A 25203-nucleotide genomic window follows, 5' to 3' on the forward strand; every position below is an offset into this window, starting at 1 on the left:
TGGGCCAGATAAGCCTTGACAGTCAGCTGGGTAGGTGTCCAGACAGACAATGATCTGAGAAGACGCTGAGGCATTGGACCTGGTGTTGGGTGAGAGTATAGTGGTGCCTGGTGATACAGTGCAGGCAGAAGGTGAGATGCCACATGGTACAGGAAGTGAGGTTTGAAGGATGAAAATTTTTCTAGAAACCGATAGCTTCTTCTCCTGATTGATACAGACTAATTACAAGAAAATTGGACACTAAGAAAGGTGAAAAAGAAAGCAAAATCCCCTCAAATTCCACCTTAGAGAGAAGCAATACATTTTTCTGTTTAAGTCTTGGAGTATCCATTGATTTAAATTCAGTTTTATATACATGGAATTACATAGTTCTGAAAATTCCTTAAGCAAATTAAATTGATCTTGTTAGTGTTTCATGTGTGAAAGATTATATTCAGGTTAATATATGTTTAGAAATTGATTTTTTGAAACACTGTTTATATAAGCAGCTAATTGCTAAACATGGCAGTTTCATTTCACATGGTCATAAAAACAGCTTCTCCATATCAGGAATTACAGAGGAAATCTGTGGTGAAACAGTATGAGATACCCTGTTTGCCAACGTTAGTTTGAGAGAAGAACTCCAACTATATTTAAGATGAAACATTGTAGGGGTGCCAGGATGGCTCAGTCGGTTGGGGATCTGGCTTTGGTTCAGGTCATGATTCTCAAAGTCCTGGGGTGGGTGTTGGGCCTCCCTGCTCAGTAGGGAGTCTGCTTCTCCCTCTCCCTCCCCCCCTCAAGTAAATAAATACAATCTTTAAAAAAAAAAGATGAAACATTTTGGCTTTTATTAGAAAAACAAGGTTATTCTGATAATGTCTTATAAGAACCAATTAATATTGGGTATAAAATGGTCTCATACATAGGAACTCAATACCCAGTTCCAGAATTCTTCTTTTAAATAGGCAGCTAAGTACCAGTGAATTTCTTTCTTTTTTATTTTTTTTAAGATTCTTTCTTTCTTTATTAATGAAAGACACTGAGAGAGGCAGAGATACAGGCAGAGGGAGAAGCAGGTTCCACGCAGGGAGCCCGATGCGGGACTGATCCCAGGACTCTGGGATCACAATCCCAGCCGAAGGCAGATGCTCAACGGCTGAGCCACCAAGGCGTCCTAGTACCAGTGAATTTCTTAAGCAGCAAGCAAAGATGTAGAATAGTTTGCTCATTTCTTTTTGTTTAAAAAAAAGAAAAGAAAGGATTTTTTCATTGTCAGAATATATCATGTTCTCTAGCATGATTTTTTCTTCAAGGTATTATAACTCTATATCAGTAAACACAGTTCAGTAATAGTGGCATGATTCTCCATAAAATATGACATCATTTACTTTATCAATCCTACATTGACTAACATTAGGTTTTTATTCTTGATTATTCTGAACAGCACTGCAGCAGTCTAAAACCTTTGCAGTATCCTTCTTTGCCCATTTGTCTGTTTTCCTTAGCATAAATTTCTAGTGGTAGGATGAGGTTTTGAATTAAATGGTACCCATAAATTTAAAATATTGCTAGATTACCTTCCAGGAATCTTTATATTACTACTTGCAGTGAATGAGTTCATATTCCCATACCTATGAAAGAACACTAGATGTTTGTCAGTTAATTTAATCATTACCAGCGTGTTAGGTGAAAAATGATTTTTTTTTATTTAATTGATTACTAGTAAGAGTGAACAGGTTTACATAGATTTATTAGGTATTTGTATTTCTATTGTGAAGGTCCTATTTATATATGTTCTTGTTTTCTTTTTGTAAGAAAAGTTGTGAGATGCTAACTACAATTCTGGGACCATTGCAACTTCTGATCATCAACAAGGATTCTGTACTCCATTTGTGTGTGTGTGGTATGGTATGGTATCCAGATACCACCTGGGTGTCTTACAGTTCAACTCAATTCTGACACTGTCTACCTGGAGATAGCATCAGATCCCACAGATTAAGGGCTCAGTCCTAAAAGATTGCCTCTGCCTGCCCCACCATAACCCTCTAAAGAGGACAATCCAAGTCCATGTATGGTCACTTGGGCTTCTGACTGGCTGGTTATAGATTGGAAGTTCCAACAACCCCTTCCTTAGCTTTTTTTTTTTTTTTTTTTTAATTTATTTATGATAGTCACAGAGAGAGAGAGAGAGAGAGGCAGAGACACAGGCAGAGGGAGAAGCAGGCTCCATGCACCGGGAGCCTGACGTGGGATTCGATCCCGGGTCTCCAGGATCGCGCCCTGGGCCAAAGGCAGGCGCCAAACCGCTGCGCCACCCAGGGATCCCCTCTTCCTTAGCTTTGACTAATTTGCTAGAGTGGCTCACAGAACTCAGAGAAACATTTTACTTAACTAGATTACTGGTTTATTATAAAAGGATATAACTATGGAACAATGAAATGGAGATGCATGTTACAGGACAAGGTATGGAGGAAGGGCACAGAGCTTCTATGCCCTGTCTGAACATGACTCTCCCCAAATCTCCATGTGTTCACCAACCCAGAAGCTTTCTGAATATCATTCTTTACTCCTTTTTTGGGGACTTCATTATATAGGCACGGTTGATTAAGTCATTAGCCATTGGTGATTGAACTGGATCTCTAGCTCCTCCCCTCCTGGGAGATGGGGGTAGATGTGAAAGGTCTAACTCTCTTATGGGGGAGTTATCCTTAGGTTACCTAGGGGCCTTTCCAAAAATCACCTCATTACCATAACAAGAGACACCCTCATCTGTCATCACTTAGGAAATTCTAAGGGAAGACAGACCAAAAAAAAAAAAAATATATATATATATATATTTCTTACTGTGTATCATAATATCACCCTAACATATTAAGGATATTTAATCTTTGTCTCATTTTTTAAAATGTTCTAAGTCAGGAGGTATACTTATTTACCCTTTGATTTTTTAAAACTATTTTGTAGTGAAGGATGTTAAGCACTTAATAAGGTATATAAGACATCAGTGAACAGTCTAGTGTATTGTCATAAAGCCAACATGTCTGTAACTTTACTCAGGTGAAGACTTAAACATTGCAGATCTCTAAAAGTTAGTGGTATATCAAGGGCTAGGAATGATGGGTATGGTCTGCCTCAGGTTCTGACAATAACAGTGCATTTTCTATAGAGAATTTAAAAAAACAATAAAAGTAATTCATTAAAAGTTCTGTTTTTTATCATCAGCTTCTGTTGACCATTTAAAAAAAAAACTATATAATAATATCTGCTTTACTTTGTGGCTTACCTGGTCATTCTTTTTTTTTTTTTTTTTTTTGGTGAATAGAAGTTCTCTCTTTTTTTTTTTTCTCTTTTTTTTTAAAGATTATTTTAGAACATGCATGTATAAGCAGGGGGGAGGGGCAGAGGGAGAGAATCTCAAGTAGATCAAGACACCTCCCACCTCTCCCCACTGAGCACAGAATGCAAAGCAGAGCTTGATTTCAAAACCCTGAGATGATCTGAGCTGAAACCAAGAGTGGGATATTCAACTGAGTGACCAGGTGCCCTAGTTATTTTAATATAGTCTAGTTTATATGCTCCATCCTTTATGGTTGATGCTGGTATGCTCAGAGGAATATTCTTTTATATTATCTTTTAAGAACTTTATGTTTTGACTTTGTCACACTGAGATCTATAATATACCTGAAATTAATGTTTATGTATATTTTAAGATAGAGGTCAAATTTAATTTTGTTTTCCTTATGCATATCCAAATGACTTAGCACCATTTATTGGCAATGATTGAATTTTACTTGCTGGTCTGTGGTGGCAGCTTTGTTGTACAATAAGCATCCATTTTTGTTTCATGTATGATTTTTTTCCATTTCATGTGTGATTTCTCTTTCTGTTCTTTCATCTGTTTGTGCAATATACTGTTTTGTTTTTTTTTAAGATTTTATTTACTTATTTGAGAGAGATTGAGAGAAAGCATGAGCACGGAGGGGTAGACGCAGAGGGAGAAACAGACTTCCCGCTGGAGCTCGATGTGGGGCTCCATCCCAGGATTCCAGGATCATGACTTGAGCCAAAGGCAGACACTCAACCACTGAGTTACCCAGGCGCCTCCTTTTTTTTCCCTTTAATATACTGTCTTAATGACTGTGCTTTATAAGAAGTCCTGATACCTAGAGAGAAAGTCTTTTTGTTCTTCTTCAAGACTGTCTTGTTTTCCTTGGCTGCTTGCATTTCTATGTACATTTTTGAATAAGCCTGCAAATTTCTGTTTCTTTCTTTGTTTCTTTTCTTTCTTTCTTTCTTTCTTCTTTCTTTCTTTCTTTCTTTCTTTCTTTCTTTCTTTCTTTCTTTCTTTCTTTCTTTCTTTTTTCTTCTTTCTTTCTTTCTTTCTTTCTTTCTTTCTTTCTTTCTTTCTTTCTTTCTTTCTTCTTTCTTTCTTCTTTCTTTCAGATTTTATGTATTTGATAGAGAGCGTCAGCATGCTTGCGCACAGGAGGGGAGGAGCAGAAGGAGAGGGAGAAGCAGGTCTTCCTGCTGAGCAGGGATGGATCCCAGGACCCTGGGATCATGACCTGAGCCAAAGGCAGACACTTAGCCACCTGAGCCATCCAGGCTTCCCAAACCTGCAAATTTCCATTAAAAAACTTACTCAGATGGATTAGGTTTGTTGTATTGGGTATCTAAATCAATTTGGGTAGAATTAATATCTTTACTATCATAAGTCTCAAGAACATAAAATATCTCTTACTAGGCTTCCTTTAATTTTGTAATGTACTGTTTTTTATAGTTTCCTGTGTAAAAATTTTCCACTTTTCTTTTTATTTCTAGAAATTTGATATGTGTTTTTAAAGTTTGTTTATTTAAGCAATGTCTACACTACACCCAAGTGGGACTCAAACTCATGACCCCGAGATCAAGAGCCACATGCTCTACTGACTGAGCCAGCCAGGTGCCCCAATTTGAAATCTTTTTATGGTATTGTAAATGGTATTAAAAATTCATTTTTTGACTTTATTTTTAAGAATTTTTAAGATTTTATTTATTTATTCATGAGAGACACAGAGAAGGAGGCAGAGAAGTAGGCAGAGGGAGAAGCAAGCTTCCTGCTGGACTCCATCTCAGGACCCAGGGATCAGAATCTGAGCCAAAGGCAGACGCTCAACCAGAGCCACCCAGGTGACCTGAGGGATCAGTCGTGTTGTAGCTTGTCCTCTGGCAGTGTTTTGCATGCTTCTGTGAACTGGAGGAGTCTTTGGGCTGCTGTTATGATAGTCAACAGATGTTGATCAGTCAACATCTTTTTTATTCCTCAGCTTTGGTAAACTCATTTTTTTCTTACAGTTTATGTGTAGATTATTTTGGATTTTCTTTATGTGTAGTCTGTGAATAGTGATCCTTTTTTTCCCCTTCATTCTCAGTTGTCATCTTTTTGTCTAGCTTTTTATTGTTTGCAGTGGAAGGGTTTGTCTGAATTATTCAGTTAGCATTATTGGAAGCATAAATTCTTCCTAAATGAAAAGTTAAAACTGTATCCCATTCTCATGACTGAATTACCTTTGAATTTAAACCTAAATCTCTGAGTACTTCACCAGTCATGAGGACCAGTGAAAGGTAATAGTATCTTTTGGGACATCATAAATGTTCCTAAAGTCTGTATAAACAAATTTTATGAAATCTTTAAGTATTTAAAATTTAATTGTGATGATGAGAATTCTTAATGTATCCCAAGGACTTGTATATATATATGAAAGCTTATCAATAGTTTAAAGAATTCCTCAAAGGAGTAGAGTAAAAAGAAGGACACCTGGGTGGCTCAGTGGTTGAGCCTTTGCCTTTGGCTCAGGGCATGGTCCCAGAGTCCCAGAATCAAGTCCCACTTTGGGCTGCCCTCGAGGAGCCTGCTTCTCCCTCTGCCTATTTCTTTGCCTCTCTTTCTGTGTCTCTCATTAATAAATAAATTTAAAAAGGCTCTGATCCCTCAGCTGCAATCCACCTAGTAGTCAACTTGGAATTTTCCTCTGTGAAACACTACCTGATACCTGCCCACATTGACACTCATATACCACTTCTCTCCCACACACAGTTTGAAGAGTTTTTCCTGCATTTGTCTCTGTCAGCACCACACAGCACTAACCAAGCATGCCAATGCCCTCTGCAGAAGTGGAGAAGTCCCTGGGCTACTTCTGGTGTGAGACTTCTAAAATGATACTTAAGAAAAATTGGTACAGTAGAAGTACTCTTGGAACTGGAGGAGTCTTTGGGCTGCTGTTATCATGGTAGTCAACAGATGTTGATCAGTCTTGGGAAAGTGATTGCAACTTCAAATAGTCAACTTCTGTAGGGATATCTCTGTGGGGGAGTCTGTACCATCCTGGTCCTGGAATGAGATGGAACAGCAAAAAAGGGCATTTATAATGAGGAAGGGTTCTATTGACTATTTTGTGATTTATGGGAGTGAACAAACAAAAGCTAAAACTGTAATTAGCATTGTAGAATGAACCTCCTCCCCATCCATGTCGTTGACCGTGCTTTACACATGGTAGGTGTTCAGTTAATGTCATATGTGTGTGAACTGTCATTAAGACTTTAAAACTTTTTGAAGCTTGCAAGTAATGACTCAAATGTGCTCTTTTAAAAAAAATTAGTATCTTTAATCAATCTAGCTGGTTAAATAATTTCATTATTCTTCTAGATTAAAAATTTTTAAAGATCAAGTTTAGGGGAAAATCTTATTCTAATTTTATAGCATGCTAAATTTGAATTCAATTTGCAATTTTCCAGTTTGAAAAACTATATAGCTGTAATTATAAACAGCAAATGGATGGAGGTGTGAGACTGATTTAAGTTAAAAAAAAAAAGGTGACCTTAATTTTTTTTTTAAGATTTTATTTATTTATTCATGAGAGACACAGAGAGAGAGAGAGAGAGAGAGAGAGAGAGAGGCAGAGACACAGGCAGAGGGAGAAGCAGGCTCCATGCAGGGAGCCTGACCTGGGACTCCACCCCAGGTATCCAGGATCACGCCCTGGGCTGAAGACAGCGCTAAACCGCTGAGCCACCAGGGCTGCCCAAAAGTGACCTTAATTAAGTCAGAGTATTTTCTATTCATTTTAAAATGTATTGGCACTGTAACTAAAATTTATCTAATCTAGTAAGTGTTTTAGGATTCTATAGGAAGCCACATAAAATCAAATGCTACTTATTATTATTATTTTTTTTACCATTGGTGGTTTACTGAATCATTTTATTAGTTGTGTATGTCTTTCTTGAGTTGAGAATTTTGCAGGGGGTTAAAGAAATCCTTTCCAGTCAAAATGTAATCTGTATACCATTTTGTCGATAGGGATTCAATACTGCACCTTTAGTAAACACAGTGCTGGCTTTTATAATTATTGTATGTATTTTTATAGAATAGCACTATCTTACAAGATACTCTGTTTTTCAGAGTTAAAAAAATTTTTTTTTTTAAGATTCTGTTTATTTATTCATGAGAGACACAGAGAGAAAGAGACAGAGACACAGGCAGAAGGAGAAGCAGGCTCCATGCAGGGAGCCCCATGTGGGACTTGATACCTGGACTCCAGGATCACACCCTGAGCCAAAAGCAGATGCTGAAACTGCTGAGCCACCCAGGTGTCCCCAGAGTTTTTTTAGATGGAATAATTTTAAACACTTCTTTGGAATCTTTCAAATAAATTATGAAGCAAATTCTTTTGTAAAACAAGGGTTCATTTATTAGAGTATCTCCTAATCTTTCCCTCTATACATATTCTAGCTATATATAGGGCTGGGTTTTCATATATACAAGTTGACTCTTGAACAACGTGGGGCTTGAGAATACTGATCCCCCCGCCCACCACACAGTATAAAATCTTAATAATTTGTAACTTCCCCAGAACTTCACTACTAACAGCCTACTGTTGACAGGAAGCCTTACTGATAACATAAAGTCAATTAACACAGATTTTGTAGAGAAAAGAAAATGTTAGGAAAATCATAAGAGAAAATACATTCCTAGTACTGTTGTGTATTTATTGATACTGCAAGTTTATGTCATCTGTTTATAAGATGAATCATCTGTGTCAGTACCTGTATCAATATTGTCTTATATGAGACCAGATACACAGTACTGGAGACATTGTTACATTTTTATTATTATTATTTTTTAGGGTGGTGGGGAGGGGGAGAGGGAGAGAGAATTTTTTAAACAAGCTCTTAATTAAGAGTTGGTCACTCAACCGATTGAGCCACCCAAGCATCCTGACATTGTTACATTTTTAAAAAACCACTTATCTGTGATGATAGGCTAATAGGCACTTTCTCCAATTATGAGAGAGGCAATACTATACAGTAATGTAATTCTTTGAAAGCAAAGTCATAAAACAGTAAGAAAACTAACACTAATTTTTTTATTAAACATCACTTACCTTGTGTCTATTTAAGGATAGGCTACCCACTTCCATATAACTCTTGCACATGATGTTGTATATGATGAGTACTTAGGCAATGATGATGCCACAAAAACATTTTGTACAGTTCCTGATGTATGGTTATTAGATGTTCATATGAAGACACACAACAGAAAAGTTAACTGTATGGCATGATGATTATAATTAAGTAGATGTGGGTCATAAGGGTTTTCATCCTTTTGGTCTTCATGTTGAGTAGGCTGAAGAGGAGGAGCAGAAAGAGGAGGAATTGGTTTTGTCTCAGGGGTGGCAGAGGCTGAAGAGATGGAAGGGGAGGCAGGAGAGGCAGGCACACTCTGTGTAACTTTATGGAAATATATCATAATTTCTGTCTGACTTTGTTGCTTTTTCATTTTCCTAGAAATGATTTGATATGGTACTACAACTGTTTGATTGAGTTTTAGTGCCCATATCATAGAAAGGTCTAAGTTTTAAGTGAAAAGCAGCCTTTCATAATCAGAACCCTTCTGCCAGATTGTCTAATGTCGATTTGTTTTCTGGTACTGCTTCTTTAACGTCTTTATCCTTATCATCTGGTACTGGTTGGGAGGCACTCAACAAGACTTCAATTGTCTTCTGTTAACTTCCCTGATGTGGTGTCGGTTAACTCTTGAATTTCTCCAAGCTCTGTATCTTGAAGGTTTTTACCTCCCCCACCCCCATCTACAATCTCCTTCATGGTTTGCTTGATTGGCTCTGTCGAAATGCCTGTGTGGAGTCACTCAGAACATCTCAACACAATTTTCTCTGCCAGGATTTTTTTTCCAGCTTGATGGTTTTCATGGCTTTTTCTGTAATGGTGGCATCTTCAATGGGATAATCCTTCCAGACTTTGATGAAATGATGTCTATCAGAGTTTGCTTCCATAGTGTTGATAGTCCTTTCCATAAAATACCGTGTGTAGTGAACCTTGGAGATCCTTATCACCCTCTGATCTAGAGGCTGAAACAGATGTTGTATTTGGGAGCAAGTAGATCACTTCAGTGCCTTTGATGTTGAACACATGGTGTTCTGGGTAGTCAGGGGCACATTGTCCAAAGTCAAAGTACTTTAAAAGGCAAGGCAGTCCCTTACTAGCCTGATTTTAGAGACAAAGCATCCATGGAATCAGTCCAGAAAAAGGGTTGTCATTGCCTAGGCCTTCTTGTTGTATAGCCAAAAGACTGACAGCTGGTGTTTATTTTTTCCCTTCAAGGTTTGGCAAGGGTGGGAGGTAACAACTTTATAAGGTTAGTCCTGATTATATACCTAACTGCATTGTACAACAGAGTTAGCCAATCTCTTTCTGCCTTAAATCCTGGTGCTTAATTCTCTTTGTTACTAATAAATGTCCTTTGTGGTATTTTTTTTTCCAGAAGAGGGCACTTTTTGTCTGCATTAAAAACCTGTTCAGTCAGATATCCTTTTTCCTTAATGATTTCCCTCCCCCCTTATAAATCAACTTTATTCAAAAGTTTTCAAAAATTTACACTTGACAAGACTTAATGCAAAAGTTTAAATCTGCCAGATAACTCATATTGGCTGTAGGTGAACTCAATTTACATTTAGTTAAGCAATGCTCATGGTCAACCCTGAGGGCTTTACATACATTCTTTCATCTCTACCACAACCCTCTTCATTGTTTTTGATTCAACAAATAGACTTGACTTTGTGAAGCTTACCTTCTAGCAGGGAACAGACAATAGGTACATAAATGAACAAATAATCTAGTTTCTTGAACCTCTTTAACAGTGAACATGAGCACTGAATCCAAGGGCCAGTGGCTATCAACATTCTCCTAAAATGAAATTAATAATAAACTCCTTTTTATGGCCAAAAAAGGCAAGTAAGCAGTGCTGGCCCTATCTACCCTTTACTGTTTATCTCCATTTTACAGAAAACAATTGCTTCGTTATCATGAATCTAGATTTCTTTTCCTAATATTTTCCCTCAATGGTTTAACACTTTTGCCACTCTAATACAGTGCCATTCCTCATCTCCCTTTTGATCCACATATTACACCCAGAACTGAAAGCTGAATACTTATCTTTAATTGCCTTCTCTAGTTTCAAATGCCAAGAGTTAGCTACGTTTTGTTTAACATACACAGGAAAGGAACTGAAGTAGGACTTTTACTCAGGAGGTTTTTATGCCCTGTACCACTGGACTAGTCTGTTTAGTCTTTTGACATCATTATTATGAACAAAACCCCCACCTCTAAGGATGTACCTAGAATTAATGTGTTATTTTTGCATAACTTGAAAGAACTATTTTCTCTATGTAAATAAGTTGTCAGGTTGCTAAAGTGTTCATCAGTTTTTTTTTTTTTTTTTATATTCAACTTTTAAAAAGGGGATGGGGATGGGTCTCTCAGTGTCCATGCCCCTTATCTGTAATCCTCAATGATTTTCTTAAAGGCATCTGGGAACTTGTCTGCTGCATTTTGATGGACATAACCTCCTTCTCCTGCTATCCTGACAATTTTAAAACCAGACCTCTTTCTGAATCATCAAACTGTCCTTTGCTGGCATTAAATTCTCCAGCTTTAGATCCTTTACCTTCCTTTTGCTTTAAGTTGTCATATAATGACTTGGCTTTTTCTTGAATCATATTAGAGTCTATAGGAATCCTGGACTCACAAAAGAGCTTTATTCTTTATTCCCTTTTTTCTTATCTTTTCCTCCTCTCCTCTCCTCTCCTCTCCTCTCCTCTCCTCTCCTCTCCTCTCCTCTCCTCTCCTCTCCTCTCCTCTCCTCTCCTCTCCTCTCTTCCCTTTCCTTTATCTCCTCTTCCTCTCCCCTCCTCCCTACTCTCCCCTCCTATCTCCTCTCCTCTTTTCTTTTGAGAGAGCGAGCCTGAGCAGGCATGGAGGGGCAAAGGGAGAGAGAGAATCTCAAGCGGGCTCCATGCCCAGTTTAGAGCCTGATGTGGGGCTTGAGATCATGACCTGAGCCAATATCAAGAGTTGGACGCTCAACTGACTGAGGCACTCAGGCACTCCAAAGCTGCATTTTCAATGTGTGATAAAAAGCTATTTCACAAAAAGTGCAAGTTTTTTGTGCCTGTGGTGTAGCTGCAGTGATGGCTTCATGCATCCTTTTTTTTTTTTTTTTTTTTTACAGTGGTCCTCTAGATTTATTTATCTTAAAACGTAGGGCAACCACAGCTGCACACCTCAATCTAGGCGGTACATATCCAGCAATTCAACTTCTTGTAAAGTCATGACTTTTGTCTGCTTCTTGGGATCACTTCCAGCATTACTAGTGGCACTTTTTATGGGTCCCATGGTGTTATTCATGGTTTATAGAATTGCACTAAACACTACGTGAGAACTGTGAGAGATCACTTTTTACTGTGATAAGCAATTTACTGGAGGGGTTAACTGCTCACACAGAGATGCTTAGTGTCACATGGCATTTTAAGAAGATACAGCAGTTGAGTTCACCTCAAAAGCAACAGAAAGTGGCTAGGAAATTATTACAGTAGTACAATATGTACTACAGTTTTATGCAGTTACGATTTAATACTACATCTTTACATTTGTTTACATTTCTCTTGACTGAATAGTACCATGTATGGTGTGTGTGTGCATAACTTTTGGTAAATTTTAACTTTTTATAATAGATTTGTGTATATATTATGGTAGTAAATGATATAGCAGACTAGTATGTACATATATTTTGTGCATCCAGAACATATGTTTTTCTTAAATTTTTTGATAGTTTTGGCTATGTGGTTTGTTTTTCAAATTGTTGCAACTCTCCAATTTTCCAGCATATTTATTTTTAAAAAATTGTGTAGGGGCACCTGGGTGGCTCAGTTGGTTAAGTGTCTAACTCTTGGTTTTGGCTCAAGTCATGATCTCAGGGTCATGAGATCAAGTCCTAAATCAGGCTCTGAGCTCAGCAGGGAATCTGCTGGAGATTCTCTCTCCCCTTCTCCCTCTGCACCCCCACCCCCACATGCATTCTCTCTCAGGTAAATAAATAGGTAAATAAAAAAACAAAAAATTTGTTTAAAAGTGGACCCTCACAGTTCAAATTTGTGTTGTTCACTGGTGAACTGTAATAAATTTTCTCACTTATAAGTAATGCTTTAGAGATCAGTCCTTGAATCTGTATTTAATTATTGTTCTTACTCATGGCAGAATGTCATTTCAATTGTGAGTTGTTTTTATGCCCTTGAATAAGGTAGGCTAACTATAGGATATTTTAATGCCATACTTATAAAAAATATGAAATAATTTCTTAAAGCTGTATGAAAATGTATGTTAGGTTGTTACGGTTGTTAACTTCCAAATAGGGCTTGGGGAATCTTTAGAAAAGGTGACTTAAAAAAGAATTGTTGAATTCAGACTTATGAGTGTGTAGTTCAGGACTTGAGTGCTTAGTATATATTAGTTTCTTTTTTGGAGGGAAGGTGTTTCTAATGATTATAAGTTTTGCAGTTTCATAATTTTATTTTTAGAATTCATGGGCTCATTTCAGAGAAGATATCTTAAAAATTAGTAAGTTTTAGTCCATTTGTCTCTTAGCAAGTTCTCAAATGACAAAGTTGGTTAAACAACACTTATAAAAGAACTATTAACATTTTTAGCAAAACAACTTAGGATAAATAAATACTATAATTTGGATTATTTAGTATGTTTTTTTTTTTTTAATGTTCTATATGTAGGGAAATAAAAGGAACTGAGCAGTCAGTCCTTTTAGGAATGCCTTGATAGAAAGCAGTGAACATTTCTCACATATAGAAGTGTATTGGTGGAGTGAACCTGGTTATCTTAGGAAGAATTCAGCTTAGTAGTAACAGAGAAATGGCTTTTAGTAATTAAATCCTTTTTGTCAATACTGCTGGATTATAAATTGCTGAATTTTGAGTGTATTACTCAAGATTCATTCTAAGAAATAGAGCCACTGTGAGTATTCTGGGATAAGGGATTTATCATAGTAAGCAGACTATATACAATTGTAGAGTTACTGAGGATGTGAAAATCGGGAAGGGGATGGATAAGAAAATAATCACTGGGGTGCCTGGATGGCTCAATCAATTGAGCACATGACTCTTGGTTTTTGCTCAGGTCATGATCTGAGGGTTGTAGGATCAAGCCCTGTGTCAGGCTCCATGCCAGCATGGAGCCTGCTTAAGATTATGTCTCTCAAAAAAAAAAAAAAAAAAAGATTCTGTCTCTCCTCCCTCTACCTATCCCCCAACTCCCAATAAATAAGTCTTTAAGAAAAAGAAAAACAATCACTAATAGATCCTCCTGAAGCACTGGTACAGGTGTGTAAGTCAGAGCTTACTGGGAAAATTTTAACAAGCCACGTGAGTACAGCCATCAAAGTGGGAATGCAAAGAGGGTGGTTGTGGAGAGGTCTGTGGGAGGCTCTTACCTCCATGTAGCTACTTCCTTGGTGGATCCAAAGCCAACAGCCTGTCTCTAGTTGATGGGTCTTGGGCCACTATTGGTTAGGTGAGGAAGAAAAGCTGGACATGGAACAAGACGAAGGTGAGGACAAGCTGAAACCTGCCAGATGCATCTATATTGTCCTCACCATGTCTGACCATAAAGACCTTCTAAGAGTTTGGCCATCTCTAAGTTGATGTACCATACCGGGAAGGGAATTCTGGGAAACACAGTTTCTACCTGGATCAAGTTCACAATAGAATGATCCAATACATTGAGTTTCCCATTTTGGGCATCTCTTTTGGCCTCATTTAATCAGTAGATGGTGGGGATGTTGTATTTTGAGCCTCAAGATCTCCATTTTCTTATGGTATTTACTGAGGAAATGTTCACATGCTATCATCACTTGAGAATTTAAAATGGTATACTTTTTTAATTAATAGAATGGCCTTTTCCTAATGTATTTTGCTATGTAATTTCTCTTTATTCACTGATTTTTCCTGTTGTTCTTAGAATTTTACAATACAAATAAATGAATTCCGGGTCAGAAAATCTTCAAGTTTTGAGAAAGAAACAGGTACAGAATTTAAATATGAATAGTTCTACATAGTCTTTGGTGGATGTGGAGTTAAAAGTAACCAAATGTGTCATAAGATTGTGTTGAGTTTCTGATATGTTCATACTCCACTCTACTAATGGTGAATAAAAAGAGGTAACTTTTTGCAAGAGATTTTGAGAACTTCAAGGCTCTTTGAAATACAGTCTCAAAATTTTGTCAGCTACATTGATACATTCGGCCAGCAAAATTAAGTGGTCTGCTATTCTCAGATTCCCACTGCACCCTTTCCCTTCCAGGTCTGCCTTCTGTCTTTTGCAGTGCATGTGTAACATACATGCCTACTAGCTCTGGAATTTTTTTTTTTAATGAATAGTCTGAGAGGGTAAGAGAGTAAGGACATGATAAAAGATAGAAAATGCTGAAATAGTTTTCATTTATCTCCTTCCTGCAGTCCATAATGTGAGTGTGTGGCGGTGGTTCATTTATCTCTTTCTCATTTAATTTTCATTTTTTTTTTTCTTCTTAAGGGTTGGAGAATCTCTTCTAATTTTCTTTTATTTATTAATTTATTTTTTCCTAATTTTCTTTTAAAAGACTATTCACTGATAATGACTGAAGTATTCTGGAGAGTTAGATGTATTGCTTAGACCTAACATAGACTGACATATTTTAAGTTGACTTCCAATATCTGTTCACTTTTACTATGGTAATTGATGTTTTTTTAGCAGGTGCTTGCCTCCCAGATAAAGACTACATTTCCCAGTCTCCTTTGCAGCCAGGTGTGTGGGTATAGGATTAAGTCTTGGCTAATACAATATGAATGGAATCTCTGGGCACATATTTTGTGGTGTTCTTTAAGAACAAAGGAGTTTTGCCCCTCTTGTACCCCACTTTTTCCTCTTCCCTGTGTCTGAGATGCAGGCAAAATGGTGAGAGCTGAGGCAGATATCTTGGTCTGTGAGCTAGAAAGCACTGGACACTCATCCAGACTTTTACATGAGAGAGAAATAAACAACTCTTTTATTTAAGCCACTGTTATTTTGGGTCTCTGTTAGATTAGCCAAATTGATTATTTAATACATATGTTAATATATTAATGTGATACACTTCGTATTATAATTAAACAGTCTCTTAAGGAATAGAAATTTCCTTAACAAAACATAAGTAAGTAAAATGAGGTTTTATTGTAAGAACCTGGGATATTGCCTGGACTTAATTGAAAGAAATAATCAAGCAATTGCTTCTCTCACTCCTTGTCTCAGAATTGCTTCTTTTTAAGTCATTTTCAAATTTGTCACATACTCACTTGCAGTTAGTATGTTACAGCTGCCTTAAAATAGCAGTCTAAGCCCTTGAGTTTACAGGATCTTCTTCAGTTCTCTAATAGCTAATTGGTCTCTGAGTTTGAATTCCCATCTCCCAGATAGGAGAATATTATAGTTCTGGCTTTAGCCACAGGCTTTTTCTTTAGTCCAGTAAGCTGTGGCCAAGGGCCAGTGTCCCATGATAGGTAGGACTGGCTTCTGGAACTCTAGGTGGAATTTGTCGTGATCATTGTCTTCTCCTCTTCTTTCTTCTTCTTCTTCTTCCTTTTTTTTTTTTTTTTTTTTTAAGGAATGTGGGTGAGGCCCAGGGAAATAATGATTGACATCTTATATAGAGAAAAAATTAGACAAGGCAATCAAGGTTTTTTTGAAATGTGTTAATATATTTCTCTTCGTGGTCAAGTGGATCCTTAATTTTTGTAACATATGAAAAGGTAAAAGATTTGAAATATTGTAAGAGTCTTCATAGTGTCTTAGTATAGGTTAGGTCATAAGCCCTAAAATAAAATGCTAACATTGCTTAGGAGAATGTATAAGAATATCCTATAAATCCATGAATTAATATACACTATGTCATATAAATAAGGTAATTTCTGTTACTTGGCAAGATGGGAAGGTGATAATATGAATTAAAGGATAAGGTTGTGGTACCTTTTATATTTATCTCATTGGGCAATAAGATATAGCATTTGGTACCTTAATCTGGAACAATTTTGCTCCATTTGGCAATGAAGTATCCTTTCATACTAAGTTTATTTTTTGAATTTTGGAATGTTTCTTGGGCTTTCCCTCTGGATGGACAATTGGCTATAATTAGGAATTTGTATTAAGAGGTATACATAATACTTATTTTATGTATTAGAAAATTTTCTTTATATGCAGATCAAAACTGAATTTTAATAGGACAGATGCTTCTATGCTTTCATGACAAAAGGAAAAGTAACTTTTTTGAGTGTGCCACATTGTGCACACAATTGAAGACTATTTACTAGAATATGCAAGGCAGGTAATTATTGTGAATTACAGATGACCCTTGGACAGCATGGGTTTGGACTGGATGGGACCATCCATATGTGGATAGTTTTCAATAAATAGATTATATTACTGTAAATGTATTTTTTAAATGATTTTTTAAAAAAGATTTTATTTATTCGTGAGAGACACAGAAAGAGAGGCAGAGACATAGGCAGAGGGAGAAGCAGGTTCCCTATAGGGAGCCTGATGGAGGACCCTGGGATCACCACCTGAGCCGAAGGCAGACGCTCAACCACTGAGCCGCCCAGGTGCCCCTCTTCGGATTTTCTTAATAACATTTTCTTTTCTCTAGTTTATTTTAGGAATACACAGTATATAATACATATAACCTACAAAATGTGTTAATCAACTGTGTATGTTATTGGTATGGCTTCTGGTTAAGGGGGGGGTCAAAGTCACACATCGATTTTTGACTGTGCAGGCAGGGGTCAGTACTCCCAATCCCTGTGTTGTTGAAGGGTCAACTGTATATACATTTAAAACAAAAGTTCTTGAAGTATCCAAGATCCCTTGCTTAGTGACTTTGAAGATGTCTTATGTTATTTGTTGTTGTGACCTCACAGAAGATAGAGTAAGATACTGTACAAAAGGTAATGGCTGGGGTGCGTGGGTGGCTCAGTCAGTTGGTTAAGCATCTGCCTTTGGCTGGGGTTGTGATGCCAGGGTCCTGGGATTGAGCGCCACATAGAGCTCCCTGCTCAGCCGGGTGTCTGCTCCCCCGCTTGTGCTTTCTCGCTGTCTCAAGGAAATAAAAACAAACAAAAAAAGAAAACCAAAGAAACCTCTAAAAGTAATGGCTTCACAAAAGAGTTTTGTGTGCCCCTCCTTACCAGTCTTTCATTTCAGTATCTTATCTTTAATCAGTAGTCCAGAAAAATCCTAGTTATAAGTGAGGTGTGTGAAACCAACGCTTTTTACTTCTTTGACTAGAAAGATCCTTTGTTTAAAACAGAATTTCAATTTTACTTCTTGCCTAATTTAGTCTCTGACATCTAATTTTATTTAAGTGTAAGAATTGTGGTATTTTTTAAAGACCTAGAGGGAGAAGATGGTATACAAAAAGTAGGCCATCAAGGGAACTTTAATTCTAATGAAATGAAATCTCTACAGATTAAAATAATCATTTTTGTCCCCTTGACAGTATCAGTCTAGATTTTATCCATTTTTCTAGGCATTTCTGGCAGTGATTATTCACATCATGGTCTAGTATGGTAACAGAAAAATTCCAAGATTATGATATGTGTTAATTATTTCCCTGAAAAATATCCTATTTCCATCTCTGCTATTGTTGTTATGTGGTCTGGGAGCAAACAATCAAGAAAGAATTCTTTTTTTTTTTCTTTAAAGATTTTGTTTATTTATTCATGAGAGACACACAGAGAGAGGCAGAGACTTAGGCAGAGGGAGAAGCAGGCTCCCTGCTGGGAGCCTGATGCTGGACTGGATCCCAGGATCCTGGGATCACGACCTGAGCTGAAGGCAGATGCTCAACTGCCGAACCACCCAGGCGCCCCTCAAAGAATTCTTGAGGCGGTTTTGGTGCAAAACAGTGTTTTTATTAAGGCATCGGACAGGACCCGTGGACGTAAGAGCTGCCTTGGGATTGTGGGGAGTAATTGATTACATACTTTAAGTTGGGGGGGGGGGGGGGCGGGTAAAGACAAAGGAAGTTTCCAAAAGAATTTTCATATGTTAAAGAAGACTTCAGGATCCTGGAGGTCTGGCTTTTGTCAGCAAAGGTTACTTTTTGCCTCTAGCAAAGCATTAAGAAGGTTGTGTGTTCTTTGAGGAATGTCATACGCTGCCTGTCTCAAGTGTTTGTCGGTGGGCTGTAAGTTGTAAGGAAATGTAATTTTATCTACATTTCTTTTGCCTTTGTTCTCATCACTCTTATTACCTTAATTAAAGTCTGTACTCTCTTACCTGGCCTTTTGCAATACTAATTCTAGTTGTTCTGCTGGTCTCCAAGTTTCTATCTCTTCTAAAGTCCCCTCCTACCTCTTGCAACAGTGCTTTCTGATTTAAAAGTTTAATGGTATCACTAAGTTTAGGAACTATTGGGGAAGAGAAGTTTACTTCTACTTTTTAAAATTATTCTAGCTGGTCTAAGAATGAAATTGACATGAGATTAACAAGAAGTACTCAAGCAACTTTTAATAATATGTATAACTTCTGTAAACCAGGGAGAGACCCAGGAAAACTGTAACTCTGAAATGGCTGAAGTCATTACCTTAGATACCACCTTGAGCCAAAGACAAAAGATATTGGAGGTAGGGAGTCAGTTTTGGGAGGTTACCAGGAAAAGCACTGTAAACAAGGGTATGGTTGTTATGCAGATTTCAGTTCAGGCCTGTTAACAATTTCTAGAGATTTAGAGTCATGTCTTCTTTCAGTTCCAGATTGGGAGACACTCTTACAAAGGACATTTCCCTTATAAATGTAAATCCCTTTTACAAAAGGCTGACTTTTTTTTCCCCTAAATTAAAAAAAAATTTTAAGATTTATTTATTTGAGAGATCCAGAGAGGGCTCAGTACAGCGAGAGGGAGAGGAAGAAGGAGGGAGAGAGAAGCAGACGCTTAATGCATGGAGCCATTCAGGGGCACCTGGGTGAATTCTACTTGGCTTTTAAAAGCTTCTGTGTTTGTAATTTCTCAAAAATAACCAGCAGGGACAGATTTAGAACTACATTGCATTTAATTTGAAGGGCTTTCTAAGATGTCAGCCTCTGTCCCTTTGGAGAACTTTCCTGGACACAGATGTACTTTCTCTCATATCTCCTGGAAAACATGAAAAGCAACCACTCTACTAAGAGGTGTTTCTGAACTCAAATCCTGTTGGTTCTCTTTCTCTTTTTGATGTACATTCCACCCCCATTGTGGAGCCCAACCTGGGGCTAGAACTCTTGACCCTGAAATCAAGACCTGAGCTAAGATCAAGAGTCAGATGGGTAACTGACTGAGCCACTCAGGGATCCCAGAAACATTTTAGGGTGGCAAAATTTTATTCCCTACAGCACCTTCAATAATTTTGAATAACTAAAGATTAAAGTGTACACACTGTAGTATTACAGTCCAGGACCTTTTAATTAAATGGAAGTGACTTACCCAAGGTCACAGAGTTAGTGGTAGATGAAGATAAAGGTAGAAGTCTGTTTTGCTGCACAGACGAAATACAGAACTGTGAAAATGGAATCCTTGCCTCTAGGTACTTTACTTGGTGGAGAGGCAATTCAGGGCATAGGTATTTTCTTTTTTCTTTTATTATTCATTCATTCATTCATTCATTCATGAGAAACACACACACACACACAGAGAGAGAGAGAGAGAGAGAGAGAGAGAGAGAGAGGCAGAGACATAGGCAGAGGGAGAAGCAGGCTCCATGCAAGGAGACTGATGTGGGACTCGATCCCAGGTCTCCAGGATCACACCCTGGGCTGCAGGCAGCGCTAAACTGCTGTGCCACCGGGGCTGCCTGGTATTTTCTATTCCAAAGTTAGAAATGAACATAAGATAGTACATGATTTCTGTGGGGCATCCCTATCAGACGGAGGCCAGCAATATGGGTTATGAAAGAATTCACCCAAGGCAGAACAAAGGAGATAAATTTATTGAATACACTGCAAAGGAACAGCAGGCAGGATATCAAAGGAGAAACGATCCATGATAAGGCTAAGGTGAGGGGCCACAGTTATAGGTCGGAGTGAAAGAGTAGGGGAAATGGAATTTTCCCTTTTTTGGTAACTGTGTCTGGTCGTAAGTAGCCCATTGGTTAGTTTGGACCTATTGCTATTTTGAGGTCCGTCACTTAATGAGCCTGTTTTGCATTTAGCCTATTGGTCGCTGTGGGCCCATTTGCTTTGCTCAAGTAAGTTTCTATTGCTCAAGACTCTTGTCTAAAAGTGGCCTCTACAATTTTCAAGAACCTATTTATGAAACTTTTCTAAAGAAGTTCAATATCAAAGATCTTACATTTTGAAACACAATTTTCCTATGATGTGTCTTGAGTTTTTATATATCTTAAATTGTGTAATTTTTATTTATTTATTTTTAATTGTTTTATTTTTTAAAAGATTTTATTTACTTATTTGAGAGAGAGAGATAGTGAGAGAGAGCATGAACAGAGTGGGGGAGGGAAGCAGTTTCCCCGTTGAGCAGGGATCCTGATGCAGAACTCAATCCCAGGATCCAGAGATCATGACCTGAGCCAAAGGCAGACACTTAACCAACTGAGCCCCCTAGGTACCCACCCCTAAACTGTGTAATTTTTAAATAACATTTTAAGAAAATGATAAATGGAAAAATAGCATTTCTACTTTTCCCCTCTCACATAATTTGTACATTATTTGCAATACATTTGAACTTTAATATTTATTATTAATAGAAATTAAAATTGATGGTGGTTATTTTAATGTTCCAAACTTGATCTGTTGCTTTTCTTGGAAAGGACAATGTAAACAGCTACTAAAATGTTTATAGTTATTCCTATTTTCTAACACTTAAATTTAGAAAATGTTTTATTAAAAAAAATGTTTTATAGAGATGTTTATTTATATGACAGTTCTAGATTTTATTACTGTAATATATTCATAAAAGAAGCAGTTATTACCATTCCTTAGTAACTTGTATAACCGAAGACTAGAAAACATATTTTTCAGACAAAGCTTGTAATCACATTTAGATATTGATGCATTAACAAAGATAGGAGCCCTTGAGTATTTTCTCTGCAGTTGATCCTTTATTATCAATCTTGTTTTTGTATTCATCCAAATTTTCTTATTTCTTTGGTTCATTTTCGGTGTGTATGTCTGTAATTTTTACACCTTTTTGATGGATTGACTCTTTTAACAGTATAGAATGTTTATATTTAGTAATTGACTATTGATTACTGGTTATGGATTACTGATATTGCTTATTATCTAAGTGCATACTTTATTCAGATTTCCTTAGTTTCAACCTAATAGTTTTAGTCCTTTTTTTTTTTTTTAAAGATTTTATTTATTCATGAGATGAGGAGTGGGGGGTGGGATAGGAGACACATACAGAAGCAGGCTCCATGCTGGGAGCCTGATGTGGGACTCAATCCCGGGGCTCCAGGATCATGCCCTGAGCTGAAGGCAGACGCTTAACTGCTGAGCCACCCAGGCATCCCTGTGTGTGTGTTTTAAATCAGATTTTAGGTTTCAGACATTATTCCTATAATATTTTTTCTGTTCTCTCTCTCTCTCTCCTACTTTTGGTACTCCCATTATCTTGTGTGGTGTTGTGTATATTAGTCTGGGTTCTCCAGAGATGGAACCAATAGGGGTATATACATATATTCACAGAGATATACAGATATAAAGAGATATTTATTATAAGGAATTGGCTCATGCAGTTATGGAGGCTGAGATATTCCAAGATCTGCAGTCTGAAAGCTTGAGAACCAATTGTGTAAGTTCTAGTCCAAGGCTAAGGCTGGAAAAGACTGATACCACAGTTTGAAGACCAGACACCATTAAGCAGGAACAATTTCTCTCTTGCTCAGCCTTTTACTCTATATTCAGGCCTTCAATGGATTGGATGAAGCCCATCCCCATTGGGGAGGGCATTCTGGTTTACTGAGTCTGCAGATTCAACTGTTAGTCTTCATTTAGAAATAATCTTTATAGACACATCCAGAATGTTTAATCAAATACCTGGGCACTTTGTGGCCCAGTCAAGTTAACATACAACATTACCTTCATGAAAGTGCACTTAGTGGTGTCCCACATTTCTTTGAGTCCCTGCTTAGTTTTCTTCATTGTTTTCCTCTCTTTTATTCAGAAGGTATAATCTTTATCAATCCACAAGTTCACTGATTTTTTCTGCTGTCAGCTGTCAACTGTAGAGCCCCTCTAATGAGTTTTTTAAAAATGAACCTATTAACTTAGGTGTTCCTTGGTGGCTCTGCTTCTCCTCTGTCTGCCCCTCTCCCCTGCTCTCTCTCACTCTCTCTCAAAGAAAATCTTTAAAACAGAATTTTTTTAAATTTTTTATTTATTTATGATAGTCACAGAGAGAGAGAGAGAGAGAGAGAGAGAGGCAGGCTCCATGCACCGGGAGCCCGATGTGGGATTCGATCCCGGGTCTCCAGGATCGCGCCCTGGGCCAAACCACTGCGCCACCCAGGGATCCCTAAAACAGAATTTAAGATAGTTTTCAGTTTACAGAAAAATTGCTAAGATTATAAAGAAAGTTTCCATATGCCCCACACCCAGTTTCCTCTATTATTAACACCTTATATTAGTATGGTACATTCATTACAATTAGTTAAAGCAGTATTGAAGCTGATTATTGATATTAAAATCTGTACTTTATTCAGATTACCATAGTTTTTTTCTACTGTATTTTTTCTTTTCCAGGATTCCATCTAGGATGCCACATTACATTTAGTTGTAATGTTTCCATAGGCTCCTCTTGATTGTTACAGATTCTGAAACTTTGTATTTTTGATGAATTTAAGTGTTGATTAGTACTGATTATGTATTTTGTAGAGTGTCCTACAATTAGGATTTGTCCAATGTTTTTCTTGTGATTAGACTGATGTTACATGTTTTTGAGAAGAAGACCATAGAGGCAAAGTGCCATTCTTGTCACACCATATCAAGGGTATATGTTATTGACATAGTTTATCACTGTTGATGGTAATCCTGATCACATGGCTGAGGTAGTGTTTGTCAGTTTTCTCCACAGTAATGTCCTGTTATCGATAAATACCCTCCCTCCCCAGGCCTTGGAAGAATATCACTGTATAGGCCACTCCACACTAATTGAGGGTAGAGTAAATAAATTATTCCGGTTTCTTTTGGATGGGAGATTTTGCCACTCTCTCCCATTTATTTATTCAATCATTTATACCATCACAGACATGGATATTTATTTTATACTCTGGGTTATAATCCCAATCCAATACTACTACTGTATTTTGTTGCTTACATTCCTTCTGCTTTGGTCATTGGGGTCTCTTTCGTTTGCCTTCTGTGCCACTTTGACTTAACTCATCTTTTTGTTTGTTTGAATACTTCCTTTCTTGGCACAACATGCTTCTCTTGTTCATTTCTTGCCCCAGTCTTAGAATCAGCCATTTCTTCAGAGAGCCCTGGTTCCTTTTTTTAAAGAATAGTGTTAGAAACCAGAATCTGGGTGCTAGGTGTGTGTTAATGAATTTTTCATTTTGGTTATTTAGTTTTCTACTTCAGAATTTCCCAGTATTTTCAGCCTGCCTTGCCTGGAGTAAAGCTTCTGTCCTATGTGTGGGGGCTGGGTGGAGGCAGGAGCCCCCATTTTCTCAGCCATGCTTGCCTGCAGTAGAGTTTCTACACCTTGGAGCTGGGGATGGGGGAAAGATAACTGGAAACCTGCTGCTTACAGAGAGACACTTTTGCCCTAGTCTGGGAGCTGGGATTAGAGGATGCCTGGTCTTCCTGGCTACACCCACGTGGAGTAGAGCTGGGGGTAGGGTGGAGTAAGAAAGTGGGTTGTGCCTCAGATGCCACAGATTTTCTTAAATAAATGATTCTGCTTTTGCTGCTAAGGCAAATGTCCTTAAGGCAATTTTGAGAGACTGTAAATATAATTTTCATTAATTAAGATTGTGTTGCTGGGGAAGAAGGTCCATGTGGAGATCCTCACACCAACATTCTGGAAATGCTTTTCCTATTTGGTTTAATTTTGTTGGAATAAAGTATCCTTTATGGAAACAGTGTTTGTTAAAGTTATTTCACTTGTTCTAAATGAGAATCTCTATTGCCTCCACCTTTTTTTATCCTTTGATAGTAATTAATTGATAGCACATTTCTTTAGAGTTTAGACTTTGTAACTCACCTCTCCTTTCTGTGTTTTATCTTTTAAAAATGAGGGTTGTCTTCATAGTTTAAGCAGAGTACTTCCGTTTGTGGTCCCCTAACTATACCTTTTTTATTTGTCTCATTTCTGTGGTTTCTTCCATGAAACCTTTTAGAGCTACAGTTAACTGAAGTGCATTTGCTTTTACTCTAAATCAAATGCTTTACAAATATATCTCAGCAGCTCTGCTTATCGATGCTTATCAATCTGTCAATTCTTGGTTTTTGTCTTGGTGCAATGGAAGGTGTTTTACTTTATACAGTTAGTGGAATGTATCTTATAAGACTCTGTATTATCAGTAATATTGATAATACAGCACAGTTTCAGAAATGATTCTCGATTTAGCGTAGTTCTAAATTGTTTAGGCTGAGTACAAAATTTTCCAGTGACAAAATTCAACTTAATAAAATAACAGTGCTTTGCAAATAATTTAATTGTCATCAGAATGGCAAGACTAAGATATTACTTGCCTTAAAAATGTTTTATTTACTTCAGCAAAAACATTGCTTTTAAAAATGCTAATGACATTTCATGAATCTATTATTCCTTTTGGGGTCTTTTTTTTTTTTTTTTTTTTAAAGATTTTATTTATT

At 37.3% G+C, this 25203-nt stretch overlaps 1 protein-coding gene across 11 annotated transcripts in view; it reads left to right on the plus strand.

The window, feature by feature from the left end:
* CDKL5 (cyclin dependent kinase like 5) overlaps positions 1 to 25203 on the plus strand; it is a 212744-nt gene that overhangs the window by 38165 nt on the left and 149376 nt on the right. For 5 of the 11 annotated variants that reach the window (XM_038586972.1, XM_038586964.1, XM_038586970.1 and 2 more), the window contains one exon: positions 14341 to 14404. The exons of 5 other annotated variants lie outside the window; for them this stretch is intronic. The gene's annotated coding sequence lies outside the window, so the exon portion shown is untranslated. Of the gene's footprint in view, positions 1 to 14340; positions 14405 to 15114; positions 15166 to 25203 lie in introns of all 11 variants that reach the window. One more of the 11 variants, XM_038586966.1, reaches the window with a different exon arrangement.

The sequence above is a fragment of the Canis lupus genome, chromosome X, assembly GCF_011100685.1.
Source record: "Canis lupus familiaris isolate Mischka breed German Shepherd chromosome X, alternate assembly UU_Cfam_GSD_1.0, whole genome shotgun sequence".
NCBI lineage: Eukaryota > Metazoa > Chordata > Mammalia > Carnivora > Canidae > Canis > Canis lupus.